Raw genomic sequence first — 21,461 nt, forward strand, 5'->3', positions numbered from 1 at the left:
CCTGCCCTGCTAGGTTCCTCCAGCGTTTTGTGTGTGTTGCTTGTAATTTATATAATTCAGTGCATTTGTTTTTGTCATCAATTTCAGATGTTGCTTGCAAGGGCCTGGTCTTGAATGTGAGCCTTCTGTCTGTAAGTTGGAAGGTATAAGGTTTGTGTGGAGTGTGTACCGTGTATGTCATTTGAATGGTATTCCTTTTTCCACAATATTAATACCAGGAAGTTGAAAGGGGAGCCATCAAATGATATAAAAACTGACCTCATCCCCTTACATTGTGCATGAGCCCATTTCTGCACTTAGTTTTTAACTTCCTTTAATGTTGAAATGAAAAATGTAACAGCATCAAAGGGGAATGACAAACAGAGCCCCCCCCAAATGTGAATAACTCTGAATATTGCTTTCTATTGTGTTATGATCACATTTTCCAATATGATTTTAGAGTCGTAGAATACAGGAGCAGGCTCTTCGGCCCATCTCATCCATGCTGAACTGTAATTCTGCTTAGCTCCGTCAATTCACACCTGGACCATAGCCCCATACCCTTCCCATCCATGCACTTTTCCAAATTTCTTTTAAATGTTGACATCAAACCTGCATCCATCACTTGCGCTGGCAGCTCATTCCACATTCTGAATGAAGAAGTTCCCCCTCATGTTCCCCTTAAGCATTTCACCTTTAACCCTTAGCCCATGACCTCTAGTTCTAGTCTCCCTGGGGGAAAAATCCTGCTTGTATTTATTATATCTATATACCACTCATAACTTTGGCCAAATCTCTCCTCATTCTACTCTCAAAGGAATGAAGTCCTAATCTCTTCAGTTTAACGCAGGTCCTCAAGTCCCAGTAACATCTTAGTACATTTTCTCTGTTCTTGAACTGGCTGTTATCCTACCATCTTGCATCTACTGTACCTACGGAATGGGTTGATTTAGCATAGCCTCTCAAGTTGTTCCTGGATAATCCAGGATCTTGTAGCTGGAGCGTAATAGACTTCAAAGGCACATTTATAAAGTGTGTGGCCAAAGTAATGTATCAGGAGGGAGAATTCAGTGAATTTTATATCTGTTGAACGACACTGGTTTTAAGCTTGCTTTGAGTTTTAAACTAGTTTTAAATTTTGTTTGTCCCGCTCCCCTCAGGGAGGTGGCTACGGATCATCCACAACAGGACCACCAGTCTCAGAAATAGTTACTCCCCCAAGTCATCAGGCTGATCAACACCTTGACCCATTAACCCACCCCACCACAACTGTGTAACTCCTCACCTAGCATCACTTTATGTACATCCAATCAGTCTATGTACATATATAACAATTACTTGCACATTGTGTTTTATAGCACTGCTTTTATATTTATATTGATTTCATTTTTGTTTGTTTATTGTTTTCTTTATGCTGCATCGGATCCAAAGTAACAATCGTTTCATTCTCCTCTACATTTGTGTACTGAAGAATGACAATCTTGAATCTTGAATCTACCTGGAGTAGATGCATCTATAAATTGTCTGTATATTAGGTCCAGGTTAAAGTCAATGAGTGAAGTCTAAATCAGCTTGTCAAAGCAAAGACACAACAAGACACTCAATCAACAGAGCAGTTGGTAATAAACACTGACACTACATCTCCCACATAGTGTTAAACACAAACCAGGCATATCTACGTGAGCTAGGGCATAAAAAATACTTCAAGCCTATTTATAGATTTTCATTGCAAATATGTTTATTTTTGGCATGTGCTAAGTAGTCTGGGCTAAAAATCAAACTGAAACTGTAGTTGGGCTAGGGAGAATTATTTAGAGGCAAGGGACTTTTTACAAAAGCTGATTTTAAAGCTCTTCTGATTGGCTGACTTGTACCAGACCAGTGGTTTTTGGAGGCAGGGGGCACCCTCTTTTTGATACAGCTGAGATTTTCATGTTGCAGAACTGTGAATTCTGCTGTTGCCTCCATTTAAGTCCAGGTTATGCAAATAATTGAAGGCCAGGTGAGCTTGAACTTTGGACTTCCATTGGCTATAATTAGATGAAATGTTAGGCTGCGTTGCTTGAACTCTAAGAACGCCGGTAGTGGTAGCTATCTTTTCTAAGAAACTGGGTGATTTTGATGCTATAGAATAAATTATCACATCCTGAAGCTTCCTGCAGAACTCATATGAAGTTGTTGCATTTGTTTTAAGTGCCTTTATCTAGGTTGCACCTAACACAATATGGGAGATGTTACTTAAGTTTATTAGAACAATGCATTGTTACGTGAATTGTTTGCAGTGGATGTCCTTCAAGATTATTTATTGTCTTTTTTTTCTGTATACAGTTGTAAAGAAGAATGAAATTATTGTTACTGCAGATCCAGTGTATCTTAAAATAAACAAAATAAAGGTTCAAAAGGTTCATTTATTATCAACATATGTCTGTGGTATACAAATCTGAGATTCTTCTTCTCCAGATAGCCATGAAACAAAGAAAACCATGGAAGTCAGTTCAAAGAGAAACAGAAAACTTAGCCCCACTGCACATAAATAAAGATTGGCAACACGATCATTACACACCCTTAAACTCCCCTTCCCCACTCAAAAGTGCAACAAGAACATTGATTCCCAGATTCTCTTCCCCTGCACAGAAAAAACAACTAGAAAGAAAAGGTGACAACACAGAATATAAAAACCATAGGAATGAAAAAGTCCATAGTCCAAAATTCATGAATACAGAACTTTGGTAACATCCTCAACATCTTCAGAAGAGAGGGAGAGATAATAAGCATAAAGAACACAGTTAATATAAAAACAATCCTATACAAAACAGTGTACAAGTCCCGATGAAGGGTCTTGGCCTGAAGGGTCAACTGTTTATTCCTTTCTATAGATGCTGCCTGAACCGCTGAATTCCTCCAGAATTGTGTGTGTTCCTCTGGATTTCCAGCATCCGCAGAATCTCTTGTGTTTGTGTACAAGTAACTGAGTATGGCCGTATATACATAAGATTAACTTGTATACATAAACTAACTGCATGTGCATAAACTGATGCTGGATGCAGAAGTACCTGTACATAAGGTAACTCTAACAGGAAATGAAAATGTGACAAAGTGACTTTTGGCAAGATAAATACTTCCAGGTAGCAGCGGGACTTTTGAAAACACAATAGGGCGGTGACTGTGTCAGTGTAGGTGTAAAGTGGCACTGCAGAGGGTGGGTTGAAGAGTGCTGAGGGGCTGTGGAGAGGAGTGCTGATGTGAATGTAGTGGTGGTGCGGTTCGTTAATGGGTGGAGGTGTTGATCAGCCTGACACATTGGAGGTTTGTGAGTCTACCTGTCCTGGTGTGGATGCTGCAGCCTCTTCCCTGATAAGCAGGCTGGATCTTTTTCCTGTTCGACAAGCAATTGCTAGTTTTACCCATTCACCAAGGTGTATTCTTGTTTAAAACTCATCATTGCCTCAACAGCAAGAGTATTGTACACAGTTCTGGTTGCCCCACTATAGGAAGGATGTTGAGCCTTTGGAGAGAGTGTAGAAGGTATGCTGCCTGGTTTAGAAAGCATGTGCTATCAAGAGAGGCTGGATAAACTTGGGTTGTTTTCTCTGGAGTGCCGGAGGCTGAGGGGAGATCTGATAGAGGTTTACAAAATTAGGAGAGGCATAGATAGAGTGGACAGAGAATATCTTGTTTCCCAGGGCTGAAATATCTAATACCAGAAGGCATGCATTGAAGGTGAGAGGGTTTAGGTTCAAGGGGGATGTGAGGGGTAAGTTTTTTGCTCAGAGAGTGATGGATGCCTGGAATGTGCTGCCTGGTATGGTGGTAGAGGCAAATACATTAGAGGCTTTTAAGAGATGTTTGGATAGGCACATGGATGTGAGGAGGATGGTGGGATATGGGTATGGTGTAGCTATAACGGCTTGGGTGTTTTTGAATTGCTTTTCAGCTAGTTTGGCACAACACTGTGGATTGACTGGTCTGTTCCTGTGTTCTAACTGTCCAAAATGAGACAAGATCCCTTTGGGCTTAAACTTCTGGTATCTCAACATAATTGTACCCCTTCAACAATGTTTACTTGGTAATAAATGAAAGACATTTGGCAGATGCTGGAAACCCAGAGAAACACATGCAATGCTGGAAGAGCTCAGCAGATCAGGCAGCATCTATGGAGAGGAATAAATAGTCGACATTTCAGGCCAACACTCTTCATCAGGGCTGGAAAGGAAGAGGAATAAGAAAGCGGAGAGAGGGGAAGGAGTACAAGTTAGAAGGTGACGGGTGATGCCAGGTAATAGGAAGGTGGGTAGGGGAGGGGGAATGAAACAAGAAACTGGGAGGGATAGGTGGAAGAGGTGAAGGTCTGAAGATGAAGGAATCTGATAGGTGAGGAGAATGGACATTGGAGAAAGGGAAGGAAGAGGAGCACCAGGGGCAGGTGAGAAGAGAAGGGGTAAGAGGAGAGCCAGAATGGGGAATGGAAAAAGAGAGAAGGGTGCATTTTGTGTGTGCCTGCTTGGTAATGTTTTATCACATAATAAACGTTTCAGTTCTTGGCTAGTTCCTTGCTAAATTATTTAAAGTGCTTTCCAAATAATTTATTTTTTCTAGTTGAGCGGCGTTTCCCCATTATTTCTGTCTAACTGAGCTGTCTGTCTACACAAGAAAGTAGTAAGTCATTGGATAGTTTCTGAATTTAGATTTTTTTTGACTTTCAGCATACTGATTAGTACTAGAGCGGCAATAACTAATGCACGTAATTCAAAACGAACTCTGGTCTTCGGAAGACAAAACAAGTCTGATTTGATTGAGGGTCCAATGGAACAAGGTGGCCGTGAAATTATACTTTGCCATCTGAGGCAGCAATTGAATTGCTCGGTGACTTAAAGACATTTGTTGCTATAGATTTTTTTTTCTAGTCTGAAAAATCAATGTTGCCTTTAAGGCCCACATAATATTCTGCCTAAAGCTTCCTACTATATTGAAAACTTTTTTTTTCATTTATTCTCAGTGTAACTTGTTCCAACAGTTGAACAATCTTGAGCAAATGTTCTCCCCATGACCACGTGGGTTTCCTCCGGGTGCTCTGGTTTCCTCCCACGTTCCAAATTGGGCAGCACGGACTCTTTGGATCGGAAAGACCCGTTACTGTGCTGTATCCCTAAATAAATATAATGGATCGAGTGACTGGATCTGTGAAAGCACATTGGATGGAAGTAATGAACAAGCATGTTTGTCTAGGCGTTGTTCAGTTTCTTCATTTTGAGATTAATTATTTCTTTAACTATATTTCTAAATATATTCCAAAAGGATTTCTGTATTTTCGTGAAGGAAATGCGGATAACGTTGAGTTTAGTAGTGCGGAGAGAGTAGATTTATTCTGAAGAATCTGCCCTGAAGAAGGGCCTCTGCACGAAATGTTGGCCGTTTGTTCATTTCCACAGGTGCTGCCTGACCTGCTGAGTCCTTCCAGCATTTTGTGTGTGTTGTTGTAGATTTATTCTGCTGTGTTGGAAATAAAAAGAGTGATTGAAGTCAAGTGTACCACCCACCAATGGAAATATTTAAATGCAGGACCACACCCTGATATTTTTGAGTTCCTCATGCTAAATAGTGTTCAGATTGATGACCTACCCAATGGGACGGAAATCACCAGTATTCAGCAGTCACACTGGCTGACTGTATTTGTTTACTTTGTTTGCCCATCTTGTGTGGTGGTTGGTTTAGCTCGCCACGCCTGAACTTCTGCTGATGTAGTGGGTCCGTTGTGGAAGTGGCTAAGGCTATTTATACCAGGTAAAGTATACTACTGGGACTTCTGTGGAGCTTGTAGATGACCTGAAATAATCCTCGTCTTGCAATCTGAAGAGCTGGAAATGGTTAGATGAGCTGCTTGTGCAGATGTGCTAAGTTTTGGCAACTCATGATTAAATTGAGTTAGAGTCAGAATTAGGTTTATTATCGCTGATGAATGGCCTGAAATTTCATGCTTTGCACTACATTACTGTAAAATACATATACTGTACTACAAATTACAGGAGGAAATATATTTATATACAGTGTGCAAAACTCTTAGGCACATATATACCATTCGAGTGCCTGAGACTTTTGTACAGAACTGTAGTAATTTTATGTATTGCGCTGTACTGCTGCTGCAAAGAAAAGTTTCATTATGTAACCCTGGTTCTGATATGAGTTTCTATTGTGGTCTGAGAGGGGAATCATGGTTAGGAAAAGGGGAGGGAGCTGGGAAGGACCAGAGAGACATTCTGTAACGATAAATAAACGAGTTGTTTGGAATCAAATGACCTTGCCTGGTGTCTCAGGGCTAGGTGTGTCTGCACCCAAACTTCCTCTGCCCCAACACTCCTCCTCTGCCACCTGTCTCACACCTCTCCTGCAGTTCTCCACCCTCACAATTCTCAACATCCTTTGCTCTCACCAGATTTACATACTCGCTCTCTCTGCTCCACGTCGACGAATATAGTACTGTGCAAAAAGTCTCGGGCACGTGTACAAAGCAGCGTGACTGAGACGTTTTTGCACAGCACTGTGAATCTAATAGAAATAAATGGGTAGGGCAAAAAGAGAGCAGGAACATTGAGGTAATGTCCATGGGCGCATGGATGGAATGAAGGGCTTCCATTTCACCAGGGCTTTACTTGACTGGTGTGGGTCATGCTTTTTTTTAAAGTGAAGCAAGTAATTAGGGTGGCACATCAGGCTTTAAACCAAGGGTTTCCAATCTTTTTTATGCCATCATCAGTACCTTAGTGCGCGTTGTTTATGTGACTCCGGATTTCCAGCATCTGCCGAATCTCTTGAGTTGACGTTCATTAGTTTCCCTCATTTGGTCTGCTAGTTGCAACCTCAAAACGAGAGAACAACTTTTTTTTTCAAAATATCCAAGTTGATTCTTTTCAAATCCTATTACTTCTGAATCCAGTCTGAATTATACCATGTACGAACATTCTGTCCTTCCCCACTTTCGTAATGCTTAGTTTTAAGCAGGGGTTCCCAACCTGGGGTCCATGCCCTCAGTTAATGGTGGAGACCCGTGGCATAAATAGGGTTGGGAACCCCTGCTTGAGTACAAGGCAGATGGAAATCAATGTAGAAAATGTGAAGGCATCCAGAAAATACAGCAGAGTGTTTTGTTCAGAAGAGATTTAAAAATGTTGTTAGAAGTAGCTGTGTGTCCTTGGGCATGTATCAGTTATGGTTAACACGCTAATAGAGCAAGCAATAATGAAATTAAATCCTTAGAAAGAGGCGACAGAGGGTCAAAAGGTGTTGAATCGTTGTGGATAGAGCTAAGGAACTGCAGCAATAAAAAAATCCTGATGGAAGTTGTGTACATACCCACAAACGGTAGCAAGGATGTGGTCTACAAGTTATAACAGAAGACAGAAAATGCATGCCAAATAACAATGTTACAATAGTCATGGGGGATTTCAATATGTAGGTAGATTGGGAAAATCAGGTTGGTATGGGATTCCAAGTGGGCGATTTCTAGGATGCCTGCGAGATGGCTTTTTAGAGAAACTCATGGTTGAGCCCACTAAGGGATCAGCTGTTCCGGACTGGGTGGTGTGTAATGAACTGGAGTTGATTAGTGAGCTTAAGGTAAAATAACCCTGAAGAGCAACTTACAATATGATCGAATTCATCCTGAAATTTGAGAAGGAGAAGCTAAAGTCAGATTTATCAGTATTACAGTGGAGTAAAAGGCCTGCAGGACGAGGTGGCCAGATTTGATTGGAAAAGAACACTGGCAGGGATGACGGCAGAAGCAACAGTGGCTGGAATTTATGCAGCAGTTCAGAAAGCACAGGATATTTACATTCCAAAGAGGAAGGAATACTCTAAAGACAAGATGACACAATCATGGCTAACAAGGGAAGTCAAAGCCAACATAAAAGCCAAAGAGAGGGCATATAATAGAGCAAGAATGAATGGGAAATTAAGACATTGGGAAGCTTTTAAAAACCAACCAAAGGCAACTAAAACATTCATTAAGAAGGTAAAGATGGAAGACAAAAGTAAGCTAGCCAATAACATTAAAGAGGATACCAAAAGTTTCTTCAGATACATAAAGCTTAAAAGAGAAGCAAGAGTGGATATCAGATTGCTGGAGAGGTAGTAATAGGGTTCAATGAAATGGTGGATGAACGGAATAAGTATTTTGCATCAGTCTTCAGTGTGGAAGACACTAACAATATGGTGGAAATTCCAGGTGTCAGGGGTCATGAAATGTGTGAAGTTACCATAACTAGAGAGAATGTTCTTGGGAAATGGAAAGGTCTGAAGGTAGATGAGTCACCTGGAGCAGATAATGCACACCTCAGTGTTCTGAAAGATGTGGCCGAAGAGATCATGGAGGCATTAGGAAGGATCTTCCAAGAATCACTAGAATCTGGAATAGTTCTGGAATACTGGAAAATTGCAAATATCAGTACATTATTCAAGAGAGAGAGGCAGAAGAAAGAAACCTACAGACCAGTTAGTCTGACCTCAGTGGTTGGGAAGATGTTGGAGTTGATTATTAAGGATGAGTTCTTGGGATACTTGAAGGCATGTGATAAAATAGGCCATAGTCAGTATGGTTTCTTCAAGGGACAATGTTTCATGACAAATCTGTTGGAATTCTTTGAAGAAATAACAAGCAGGATAGACAAAGAAGATTTGGTTAATGTCGTGCACTTGGATTATCAGATGGCCTTTGACAAGGTGCCACATATAAGGCTGCTTAACAAACTATGAACCCATGGTATCACAGAAAAGATTCTAGCATGGATAAAGCAGTGACTGATTGGCAGGAGGCAAAGAGTGGGAATAAAAGGATCTTTTTTTGGTTGGCTGCTGGTGACTAGTGGTGTTCCACAGGGGTCTGTGTTGGGAATGATTCTCTTTACATTATATGTCAATGATTTGGATGTGGCAGATGGAATGCAGTATCAGTCACACACTTTGGTAGAAATGAAAGGGTTGACTCTTTTCTAACTGGAGAGAACATGCAAAAAACTGAGGTGCAAAGGGACCTAGGAGTCATTGCGCAGAATTCCCTAAAGGTTAATTTGCAGGTTGAGTCTGTGGTGAGGAAGACAAATGTAATGTTAGCATTCGTTTCAAAAGGACTAGTATAGAAAAGCAAGGATGTAATGTTGAGACTTTATAAAGCAGTGGTAAGGCCTCATTTATGTGTAATTTATGTGTAGTTTGAGCACTTGTCTTAGAAAGGAAGTGCTGAAACTGGAGAGGGTTCAAAGGAGGTTTACAAAAATGATTCCAGGATTTAACGGCTAGTCATGTGAAGAGTGTTTGATGTCTCTGGTCCTGTATTCACTGGAATTTATAAGAATGAGGGGTGACCTAATTGAAACCTGTAGAATAGTGAAAGGACTTGATAGAGTGGATGTGGAGAGGACACAGCCTCAAAATAGAGGGGTGTTCTTTTAGAACAGAGATGAGGAGGAATTTCTTTAGCCAGAGAAATGGAATTAGTTGCCATGGGTAGCTGTGGAGGCCAAGTCTTTATGTATATTTAAGGCAGAGGTCATTAGATTCTTGATTGGTCAGGGCATGAAGGGATACAGTGGGGGGGAAGGGGAGGCAGAAGATTGGGGCTGAGGGGGAAATGGATCAGCCATGATGAAATGGCAGTGCGGACTCAATGGGCCAAATGGCCTAATTCTGCTCCTATATCTTATTTTTCAAAACCCGGGCTCTAACACCATCAACACGGGTTCCAATGACCATGGACACCTTCAAAGCGATTGTGCAGCCTCCAACTGCGAGTCCAGCCTTGAACTCCAGGCCGGGTCTTCACATGCTGTGATTGAGACTCCCGTCTCCCCTTACCCCCACCACCACTCTGCATCCCCTCTCCCTCAGATCCCACTGTCAACTCCTGGACCCTCAGAGGCTCCATCTTCCTCTCACCCCAACCCTCCCCTCTCCACCGACACCACCAGCCTCCACCTCCCCCCACTGATCCCATCTCTCATCCATGCCAGGTCTTTACCATTCCCTCCGACCTTTAACTCTCTGAGGCAGAGTGCTCTGTCCTCAGTAAGGGCCTCACCTTTGTCCCCCTTTGCCCACACCTCAGCGAGTTCCGCGTTCGCCATGACACTGAACTCTTCTTCCGCCGGCTCAGTCTTCGAGTCTACTTCTTCAGCAAGGACTCTCCCACCCCCACCGATGACCCCTTCTCCCGTCTTCAACCCTCCTCCTCTTCATGGACACCCTGCTCTGGTCTTCTGCCTGCTCTGGATCTCTTTATTGCTAACTGCTGATGGGACATCAACCGTCTCGACTTCGCCACACCTTGTTCCAATTCCAACCTCACTCCTTCCGAACACTCTGCTCTCCACTCCCTCTGCACCAATCCCAACTTCACTATAAAACCCACTGATAAGGGGGCGGGGGGGGGGGGTGCTGTTGTCGTCTGGCGTACTGCCCTCTCCTTGGCCGAGGCACAGTGACAACTTGCTGATACCTCCTCTTATTTACCCTTTGATCATGACCCCACTAAGGAGCACCAGGCCACTATCTCCCACACCATCACCAACCTTATCAGCTCTGGGGATCTCCCATCCACTGCCACCAACCTCATAGTTCCCACACCCCGCACTTCCCGTTTCTACCTCCTACCCAAGGTCCACAAACCTGCCTGTTCAGGTAGACCCATTGTCTCAGCTTGCTCCTGCCCCACTGAACTCATTTCTGCATACCTTGACACTGTCTTATCCCCACTTGTTCAATCTCTTCCCACCTATGTTCGTGACACTTCTCATGCTTTGAATTTTTTCAATGATTTTAAGTTCCCTGGCCCCCTCCGTCTTATTTTCACCATGGACGTCCAGTCCCTATATACCTCCATCCCCCACCAGGAAGTACTCAAAGCTTTCTGCTTCTTTTTGGATTCCAGACCTAACCAATTCCCCTCTACCACCACTGTCCTCCGTCTAGCGGAATTAGATCTTACTTTCAATAATTTCTCCTTTGGCTCCTCCCACTTCCGCCAAACCAAGGGTGTAGCCATGGGCACCCGCATGGGTCCCAGTTATGCCTGCCTTTTTGTTGGCTTTGTGGAACAGTCCATGTTCCAACTCTATACGGGTATCCGTCCCCCTCTTTTCCTTCGCTACATCGACGACTGCATTGGCGCTGCCTCCTGCACGCATGCTGAGCTCATTGACTTCATTAACTTTGCCTCCAACTTTCACCCTGTCCTCAAATTTACCTGGTCCATTTCCGACACCTCCCTACCCTTTCTCGATCTTTCTGTCTCCATCTCTGGAGATGGCTTATCTAGTGATATCTACTATAAGCCTACAGACTCTCACAGCTACTTGGACTATTCCTCTTCCCACCCTGTCTCTTGCAAAAATGCCATCCCCTGCTCACAATTCCTTTGTCTCCACCACATCTGCTCTCAAGATGAGACTTTTCATTCCAGGATAAAGGAGATGTCTTCCTTTTTTAAACAAAGGAAAACTTATAATTGTATAAGGGCTAAGAGTGTTCTAAAAACAAGCCTGAAGGCTTTATGTGTCAATGCGAGGAGCATTCATAACAAGGTGGATGAATTGAATGTGCAGATATTTATTAATGAATATGATATAGTTGGGATCACAGAGACATGGCTCCAGGGTGACCAAGGATGGGAGCTCAACATCCAGGGATATTCAATATTCAGGAGGGATAGACAGGAAAGAAAAGGAGGTGGGGTAGCATTGCTGGTTAGAGAGGAGATTAACGCAATAGAAAGGAAGGACATTAGCCTGGAGGATGTGGAATCGATATGGGTAGAGCTGCATAACACTAAGGGGCAGAAAACGCTGGTGGGAGTTGTGTACAGGCCACCTAACAGTAGTAGTGAGGTTGGAGATGGCATTAAACAGGAAATTAGAAATGCGTGCAATAAAGGAACAATAGTTATAATGGGTGACTTCAATCTACATATAGATTGGGTGAACCAAATTGGTAAGGGTGCTGAGGAAGAGGATTTCTTGGAATGCATGCGGGATGGTTTTCTGAACCAACATGTCGAGGAACCAACTAGAGAGCAGGCCATTCTAGACTGGGTATTAAGCAATGAGGAAGGGTTAGTTAGCAATCTTGTCGTGCGAGGCCCCTTGGGTAAGAGTGACCATAATATGGTAGGATTCTTCATTAAGATGGAGAGTGACATAGTTAATTCAGAAACAAAGGTTCTGAACTTAAAGAAGGGTAACTTTGAAGGTATGAGACGTGAATTAGCTAAGATAGACTGGCAAATGATACTTAAAGGGTTGATGGTGGATATGCAATGGCAAGCATTTAAAGATCGCATGGATGAACTACAATTGTTCATACCAGTTTGGCAAAAGAATAAACCAGGGAAGGTAGTGCACCCGTGGCTAACAGGGGAAATTAGGGATAGTATCAAGTCCAAAGAAGAAACATATAAATTAGCAAAAAAAAGCGGCACACCTGAGGACTTGGAGAAATTCAGAGACCAGCAGAGGAGGACAAAGGGCTTAATTAGGAAAGGGAAAAAAGATTATGTGAGAAAACTGGCAGGGAACTTAAAAACTGACTGTAAAAGCTTTTATAGATACGTGAAAAGAAAAAGATTGGTCAGGACAAATGTAAGTCCTTTACAGTCAGAAACAGGTGAATTGATCATAGGGAACAAAGACATGGCAGACCAATTGAATAACTACTTTGGTTCTGTCTTTACTAAGGAGGACATAAATAATCTTCTGGAAATAGTAAGGGACCGAGGGTCTAATGAGATGGAGGAACTGAGGGAAATACATATTAGTAGGGAAGTGGTGTTAGGTAAATTGAAGGGATTAAAGACAGATAAATCCCCAGGGCCAGATGGTCTGCATCCCAGAGTGCTTAAGGAAGTAGCCCAAGAAATAGTGGTTGCATTAGTGATTATTTTTCAAAACTCCTTAGATTCTGGATTAGTTCCTGAGGATTGGAGGGTGGCTAATGTAACCCCACTTTTTAAAAAAGGAGGGAGAGAGAAACTGGGGAATTATAGACCAGTTAGTCTGACATCAGTGGTGGGGAAAATGCTAGAGTCAGTTATCAAAGATGTGATAACAGCATGTTTGGAAAGAGGTGAAATCATCAGACAAAGTCAGCATGGATTTGTGAAAGGAAAATCATGTCTGATGAATCTTATAGAATTTTTTGAAGATGTACCTAGTAAAGTGGATGGGGAGAGCCAGTGGATGTGGTATATTTAGATTTTCAAAAGGCTTTTGACAAGGTCCCACACAGGAGATTAGTGTGCAAACTTAAAGCACACAGTATTGGGGGTATGGTATTGATGTGGATAGAGAATTGGTTGGCAGACAGGAAGCAAAGAGTGGGAGTAAACGGGACCTTTTCAGAATGACAGGCAGTGACCAGTGGGGTACCGCAAGGCTCAGTGCTGGGACCCCAGTTGTTTACAATATATATTAATGATTTAGACGAGGGAATTAAATGCAGCATCTCCAAGTTTGTGGATGACACGAAGCTGGGCGGCGGTGTTAGCTGTGAGGAGGATGCTAAGAGGATGCAGGGTGACTTGGATAGGTTAGGTCAGTGGGCAAATTCATGGCAGATGCAATTTAATGTGGATAAATGTGAGGTTATCCACTTTGGTTGCAAGAACAGGAAAACAGATTATTATCTGAACGGTGGCCGATTAGGAAAAGGAGGAGATGCAACGAGACCTGGGTGTCATTGTACACCAGTCATTGAAGGTGGGCATGCATGTACAGCAGGCAGTGAAAAAGGCAAATGGTATGTTGGCATTCATAGCAAAAGGATTTGAGTACAGGAGCAGGGAGGTTCTACTGCAGTTGTACAAGGCCTTGGTGAGACCGCACCTAGAATATTGTGTGCAGTTTTGGTCCCCTCATCTGAGGAAAGACATTCTTGCCATAGAGGGAGTACAGAGAAGGTTCACCAGATTGATTCCTGGGATGGTAGGACTTTCATATGAAGAAAGACTGGATCGACTAGGCTTATACTCACTGGAATTTAGAAGACTGAGGGGGGATCTTATTGAAACGTATAAAATTCTAAAGGGATTGGACAGGCTAGATGTAGGAAGATTGTTTCCGATGTTGGGGAAGTCCAGAACGAGGGGTCACAGTTTAAGGATAAAGGGGAAGCCTTTTAGGACTGAGATGAGGAAAAACTTCTTCACACAGAGAGTGGTGAATCTGTGGAATTCTCTGCCACAGGAAACAGTTGAGGCCGGTTCATTGACTATATTTAAGAGGAAGTTAGATATGGCCCTTGTGGCTAAAGGGATCAGGGGGTATGGAGAGAAAACATGTACAGGGTTCTGAGTTGGATGATCAGCCATGATCATACTGAATGGTGGTGCAGGCTCGAAGGGCCGAATGGCCTACTCCTGCACCTGTTTTCTATGTTTCTATGTTTCTAAAGGGGCTTCCCTTCTTCCACCATCAACTCTGCTCTCAAACGTATCTCTCCCATTTCCCGCACATCTGCCCTCACCCCACCCTCCCGCTACCCCACTCAGGATAGGGTTCCCCTTGTCCTCACCTATCACCCCACCAGCCTCCGGGTCCAACATATAATTCTCTGTAACTTTGCCACCTCCAACGGGATTCCACGACCAATCACATCTTTCCCTCCCCCCCTTTTCTGCTTTCCGCAGGGATCGCTCCCTATGCAACTCCCTTGTCCATTCAACCCCCCAACCCTTCCCACCGATCTCCCTCCTGGCACTTATCCTTATAGGCGGAACAAGTCCTACACCTGCCCTTACACTTCCTCCCTCACCACCATTCAGGACCCCAGACAGTCCTTCCAGGTGAGCTGACAATTCACCTGTGAGTCGGCTGGTGTGGTATACTGCGTCCGGTGCTCCCGGTGTGGCCTTTTATATATTGGTGAGACCCGACGCAGACTGGGAGACCATTTTGCTGAACACCTACACTTTGTCCTCCAGAGAAAGCAGGATCTCCCAGTGGCCGCACATTTTAATTCCACGTCCCATTCCCATTCCGATATGTCTATCCATGGCCTCCTCTACTGTCAAGATGAAGCCACACTCAGGTTGGAGGAACAACACCTTATATACCATCTGGGTAGCCTCCAACCTGATGGCATGAACACTGACTTCTCTAAATTCCGTTAATGCCCCTCTTCCCCTTCTTACCCCATCCCTGATTTATTTATTTTTCCCCCCTTCCCTTTTTGTTCTCTCTCTGCCCATCACTCTGCCTGTTCTTCATCACCCTCTGGTGCTCCCCCCCCCTTTCTTTCTACTAGGCCTCTCATCCCATGACCCTTTCCCTTCTCCAGCTCTGTATCCCTTTTGCCAATCACCTTTCCAGCTCTCAGCTTCACCTCATCCCCTCCAGTCTTCTCCTATCATTTCACATACGCCCCCCCCCCACTTTCAAATCTCTTACTATCTTTTCTTTCAGTTAGTCCTGATGAAGGGTCTCGGCCCGAAACGTCAACAGTGCTTCTTCCTATAGATGCTGCATGGCCTGCTGTGTTCCACCAGCAATTTGTGTGTGTTGCTTGAAGGAATAAGGTGTGCTGACATTTACTGCAAATGGATGTGGATGTGAACAAAGGCAACTTATTACACAGAGTCTTAGCGTGACCATTCTTGGAATATTGTGTACAGGCCAGGTTCATACCAAGGGGAGGTGTACAGTGTAATAGATGGGATACCACAATGTCTGACTGGATTGATACCCTACGTGAAGACACTAAACAGATTAGACCAATACTTTCTTGTGTTCAGAAGAATGAGACGTGATCTCATTGAAATGTACAAATTTCCCAGTGGTCTTGAAAAGGTTGATGTAGAGTTGATCACCTTCTAAATAATTCAGGACTGTGACTTGATAAGTTTCTTGATTCAAAGCATAGCAAATATTTAAATCTTTGAAATTCCCTACCCAAGGAAAAGGTAGAGTTGCTGAATGTATTTGAAAGATTGATGTTATTTTTGGATAAAGAGAATTAAGAGACTGGGTTGGGTGCCAGAAAGAGGTGACAAAGTCAAAGATTAGTCATAATCTTTGGAAGTTCGGAGGTAAGGGCTTGTCCTCCAGTTATATTTTCTAATCCCTATTCCTTCCTCACCCGTAGTCTTAAATGAACCATTTTGGACCGACTGTAAGAATGTGCACCGGTGGCCGATTGATCGACTGGGTTATTTTTGACTGACCGTTTCTGTATTACACTGCCTCCTGGGGAAAACAGTGTCAATAAGCCTGCTCTCCGAATCTCACAAAACAGCTCTATAGCACCAAGCTAAACCTACCAAAAATGACAATGGTTTCCACCAGCTCCCATTATTGACAGCCGGCAGATCATTTGCCCTGCTTTGTCCATCCCTATTCACGCTATATTTTCTGCTTATTTAAGCGTGAGTTGCGCCGTTACTCTTGCCCCATCACCGCGCAGACAAAGTGCTCAGCACTCTGCATGTACAGAGGGGGATTTCTCAGCTTAAAGGCTGCCCAATCTTTGTGGGCAGCTTTTCTAAAGGTCACTATCAAGCACTGTTACTATGCCACTGCCCGAAAATTCCTCAGGGCTTGTTTTCTTTGTTCTGATTTTACAGTGTTTCCTGGAATTGGCTGTTCAGACAGCATTTGTGCACTTTGTAGGTGTGTGAGTAGACAGACCATGCTGATATGTTGCCAGAAATGTACAGTGCAAATACAGCATTGGGCTCCACATGGCCACCTAAGCAATGTTTCACAGAACATTTGACTTTGTTAAGATCATAAGACATTGCAGCAGAATTAGGCTATTTGTCTCATCAAGTTTGTTCCTTCATTCCATCATGGCTGAATTATTATCCCTTTCAACCCCATTCTCCTGCCTTCTCCCTATATCCTTTAGCACCCTAATGAATCAAGAATCTATTGACCTCCACTTTAAATATACCCAATGACGTGGTCTCCATAGCCGCCCATGGCAATGAATCCCACAGATTTGCCACCTTTTGGCTAAAGAAATTCCTTCTCTTCTCTTTTCTAAAAGGAGCTCATAAAAGAATTAAAAGGCAAAATGAATGTAACTTGCTGTACACCCTTACCAGAGTTGTAAATTCCCATCATTGTTTCTTGTGATGAATAGATTGATACTGAAGGAAGTGATTTCATCCCTGGAAGGACCAAACAGGCTGGAGTTCTTTTGTCTAGATAACAGATCATTGAGAGATGACCTGGCAAAAGTCTTTTAAAAAATTTATGGTAGGTTTTTATCAGATTGATTAACATAGAACCCCAACCCCAAAGCTAACGTTTCCAACTATGAGAGTTCCAAGCGGAAATTCAGGGTAACATGCATTGTGGTTGCTATGGCATGGAATGTTCAGGAGATGGAACCATTTCCAGTGGGATTTTAGTACCACTCATTACTTTTTTCAACCACCACCCCCCTCACTGCCTTCAACATTCTGAAGGGATCCTTTTCTTTGTCTCACATCAACCTTTGTCTTCTGCTCCATTAACCAATCTTCAGGAAATGTAAACCCTGACCTTTTACCTCTTTTATCTCTATTCAGCGACTAAAACTTCAGGGTGAAGCAGCATTTCATTTCCCATTTACTATATTGTATTTGGTGCTCAGGAATTGGTCTCATGAATTGAATGACCAGATTGTAAGACCACCTCTGTTTAGTCTGCATCAGTGACTCTGATCTTCTGGTTGCCTATTATGTTAATTCTCCATCCAATTTGGTCTGTATATCGTTGTACTCTTATATTGTTCCAAAGTAAACACAACGGACAGTACCTCATCTTTTGTTTGGGTCTTAATATTGAATTTAAGAAAGCATCTTTTAAACTCTTCATAAATGTGGCTGTACTTCCCTGTCCAATTTTTTTCTGTTTCTTCCTGCTGGTATTACTTTGGTCATTGTGATTTGATTTGTTTATCAGGAATTCTTCTATTCTCTCTATCCCTCTTATCTCTGCAAAGCAGAACTCACTCGCTTTATCACATTTCTAGTTAAGATGAAGGGACTTTGAACTCGACTCTTTCTTCCCCCTCCACAGATGCTGACTAACCCACTGAGCTCTTCCAGGACTTTATGTTTTTGTTCTGGACTTTTTTGCAGTTATTTTCTATTTCATCACTTTTGAGCGTAGGTCTCTGTAAAAGTTGACATTTGATTTCAGAGTTTGTGAAGTAATTCACTGCTTTTAATTCAAATTTCAATGTTTTTGTGAATCTCTGTTGCCATGTTGTCACTTTCTTACTATTTGTGCTATCATAGTCATAGAGCACTATAGCACAGAAACAGGCCCTTCAGTCCATCTACACAGTGCAAACTCTTACGACCCTATCTACTCCATACTTCTCCAAGTGGCCCTCATTAGTAAAGCACTTGAGAGATGGTGCAGCAAATCATCAAATGCTAAGTTCACCTGATAGTAGCTATTGAGTAAATTATGAAAATTGTCTATAACACTAGAAGAACCTTCAGCATTTCTTGATGTGGTGTCAGTCTGCCTGAAGATACTTTTATCCAGTGGCTCAAATACCTTGAAGATGCTCTTCAAAAATTATCCTGATACAAAACTACCTTAATGTTATATCTTTTGCCTCACTGTCAGCATTTTACGCCAATGAGGCTCACCTAGTGCCTTGTAGTGCTCTTCTTTGTTAAGCGTATTGCTGTGTAAGTGCATGTCTTGGTATTGTTCTAGTGTATGACTGATAAAGATTTTGTCATGAATTATCAAACCCAGTGAACGTAAGCGGTGGAATTCAGAAACATGGAGCCAAGTGGCCCATAGAGTGCGCACCACAAGCATCCATGTCTTTGCCCAGTATTTCGATCAGGGGTGTGGATTACGGTTAATCAGTTGGATCCACCCGGGCAATGGGCCATCAAAGCATTAATTTTGTGTCTAAGGTCAGGCCTATCACTGGAAACTGAAAACCTCCACACACATTATTATATTCTAAAATCCAATAAAAATATTAATGTTTATAAACCAGTGAAAGCATTTCTGTACAATCTGATTTCCCTTGGGCACCAAATACAGCCTTTCGGAAAGTCAGGTAGGGGGCTTCTCGTTATAGTCTATGGGGGATTTCCCCATTTAGAGAATCTTGAAAATTGCTGGTGGGAGCGCTAATGTATTTGTTTTCTTATTTTAATCCACTCCTACTCAACAAGAAAGGACAGCCCCTGATCACAGCCTTCACACAGTAATGGGAGGGTGGAATTTCCATTTACAGGCAGGTTGACATGCATGAAGATCAACAGAAGTGAAACTAAAGAAAATGCTAAGTACAGCATCAAGCCTAAAAAAAACCAGTTCAGTATGGGACAGCATGCATTACATAAGAGAAATACATGCTGACTCTCACTTTTAACCTCTGACTTGATCCAAGATTGCACAGCGTCTGGTTTAGTAAATGTGATCTGTGCTCGGAAAATAAACCTCACATCGCACATAGATAGCACTTTTGTATAAAGGCATCTTGAGGCTAGTTATTGAAAACAGATAATACATTGTGATGAGTTGGCAAAAATACATTTTCAAATACAATACAGGTACTATGTTTAATGCAAAATAAAGCTAAAGCAATTAGCAAAGTCCCTTGGAAAAATGTTGTGTGTGAATACCTCATTTCCAGGAGTTTCCTGACAGCTTGTCTCTTGATAGATTTATGCAAGATGAGAAGAGGCGTAGATCAAGTGGATCTCACACACATTGCCCATTACACCGGTGGCATTTAGGGCAGCAATGAAGGTCATCTGTCTCTGGCTACACTCAGGGCTTTCTTCATCACGTCAGTAGCTTCCTACTGTCAGTCATGCAAGTCCCGGGTGGAGACTCAGGAATACAGTCAAACGCAGATGTAGAAGGATTCTTCATTGCTGTTTCCATAATAGTTATGTTTTATCAGTCCTGAGCTGAACCCCCGAACCTGGAGGACCATTCTTAGTCTGGCCCCTACCCTTTGGTCCATTTGGCATGGGTGGCCCTATCAGGAGCCAAAGTATAAAGCCCTGACTCCAGCCAATGGGTCATTGAGTCAGGCAAAGTTGTGGTTCTCTTGGAGGAGGTCGAAAGGATAGCCAAGATTTTTTTCCCCAGGGCAGAAATGGCTAATACAAGGGTCACATTTAATGAAGCATGGTGGGGGGGGGGGGGGGGATATCAGTAGATTTAACTCAGAGAATGGTAGATAGCTACCAAAGGTGGTGTTAGTGGCAAATACATAAGGAACATTTATGATACTCCTAGGCACATGGATGAAAGAATAATAGAGGGCTATATGGAAGGCAAGGCTAGATTGACCTTGGAGTTGGTTGAGAGTTTGGCAATACATTGTGGGCTGAAGGGCCTGTACTGTAGTGCACTGTACTGTTCTCCAATGGATCAAAATTTTACTGCATCCAATTAACTCAGAAATAATTTAATCATTTTTCTCTTTTGTATGCTTAAGGCGTTGCAGTCTGGCACATTTGAAGTTTCAAGTTTCCAAAAACCACTTTATTCAAGAGAAGTAGTTTAAAACACATCCTAGAAAAGGTGCTTGCTGAACTTAATGATTATTGTCTAAGTGCTACCAGTTAACATGCAAGTGTACTGATTGAATAAGTAGAGCATGTGTGGTATCCAGTACTCACATTGGGTTTTCCAAGAGAACATTTTTAGATCAGTTATGTTTTTATGATATTAGAGCCATTAACCTTCAATGTAGTAGTGACATTTAAATTGACAAAGACTGAGAAATAAGAAAGAGCTGCTAAATATGATCATCGCCAGTGTTGTTTCTATGACTCACTTTCAAAGCAAAACTTAACCAAAACAGCAACATATTTTGTTCAAAGTTACTTGGTGAGTCACTCAAGATTCAGACTAGAAATGTCAGATCATAAAATTCAAGTGGATTTGACACCATATGTAAATATTATGCATCAAACCTCACTGTTGCTTTTCCCTTAACTCCACTCATTTCCATTTGATCACCTTCCACTCATTTGCCTTTCCTCAAGCCTGGTCCTGTACAACCTGGACCATGCCAGCCAATAGACCACAAAATGGATCAACTAGTCAGACTGAGAATTCTAAATGAGGCCACTTGCTAGCCAAGAGGAACAGTCATGGCAAACCATGTTCCTACAGCATCATGAATCATCAAGATCATAAGATATAGGAGCAGAATTAGGCCACTTGGCACACTGAGTCTGCTCTGCCATTTCATCATGGCTGATCCAATTTTCCTCTCCTCAGCCCCAATATCCTGCCTTCATCCCATACTCCTTTATGCCTTGACCAATCAAGAATCTATCAACCTCTGCCTTAAGTATACGTAAAGACTTGGCCTCCACAGCTACCTGTTGTAAAGAATTCCAAAGATTCACTACTCTCTGGCTGAAGAAATTTCTCTCCACCTCCGTTCTAAAAAGACGCCCTTCTATTCTGAGGCTGCGCCCTCTGGTCTTAGGAAACATCCTCTCCACATCCACT

At 42.6% G+C, this 21,461-nt stretch overlaps 1 protein-coding gene and 2 long non-coding RNA genes across 5 annotated transcripts in view; 1 reads left to right on the forward strand and 2 right to left on the reverse strand.

The window, feature by feature from the left end:
* The window catches only part of bcl2b (BCL2 apoptosis regulator b), a 153,803-nt gene that overhangs the window by 71,681 nt on the left and 60,661 nt on the right, over positions 1 to 21,461 (forward strand). The window lies entirely within an intron of this gene.
* LOC140713827 (uncharacterized) overlaps positions 1 to 21,461 on the reverse strand; it is a 112,431-nt gene that overhangs the window by 24,173 nt on the left and 66,797 nt on the right. The gene's annotated exons all lie outside the window — the stretch shown is intronic.
* LOC140713828 (uncharacterized) lies at positions 1,395 to 19,469 on the reverse strand. The gene is made up of 4 exons (XR_012095746.1): positions 19,348 to 19,469; positions 17,060 to 17,161; positions 6,734 to 6,833; positions 1,395 to 5,469 (listed from the first exon to the last, which is right to left on the reverse strand). It is a non-coding gene; the product is annotated as an uncharacterized lncRNA (long non-coding RNA).

The sequence above is a fragment of the Hemitrygon akajei genome, chromosome 20 (genome assembly GCF_048418815.1).
Source record: "Hemitrygon akajei chromosome 20, sHemAka1.3, whole genome shotgun sequence".
Lineage (NCBI taxonomy): Eukaryota > Metazoa > Chordata > Chondrichthyes > Myliobatiformes > Dasyatidae > Hemitrygon > Hemitrygon akajei.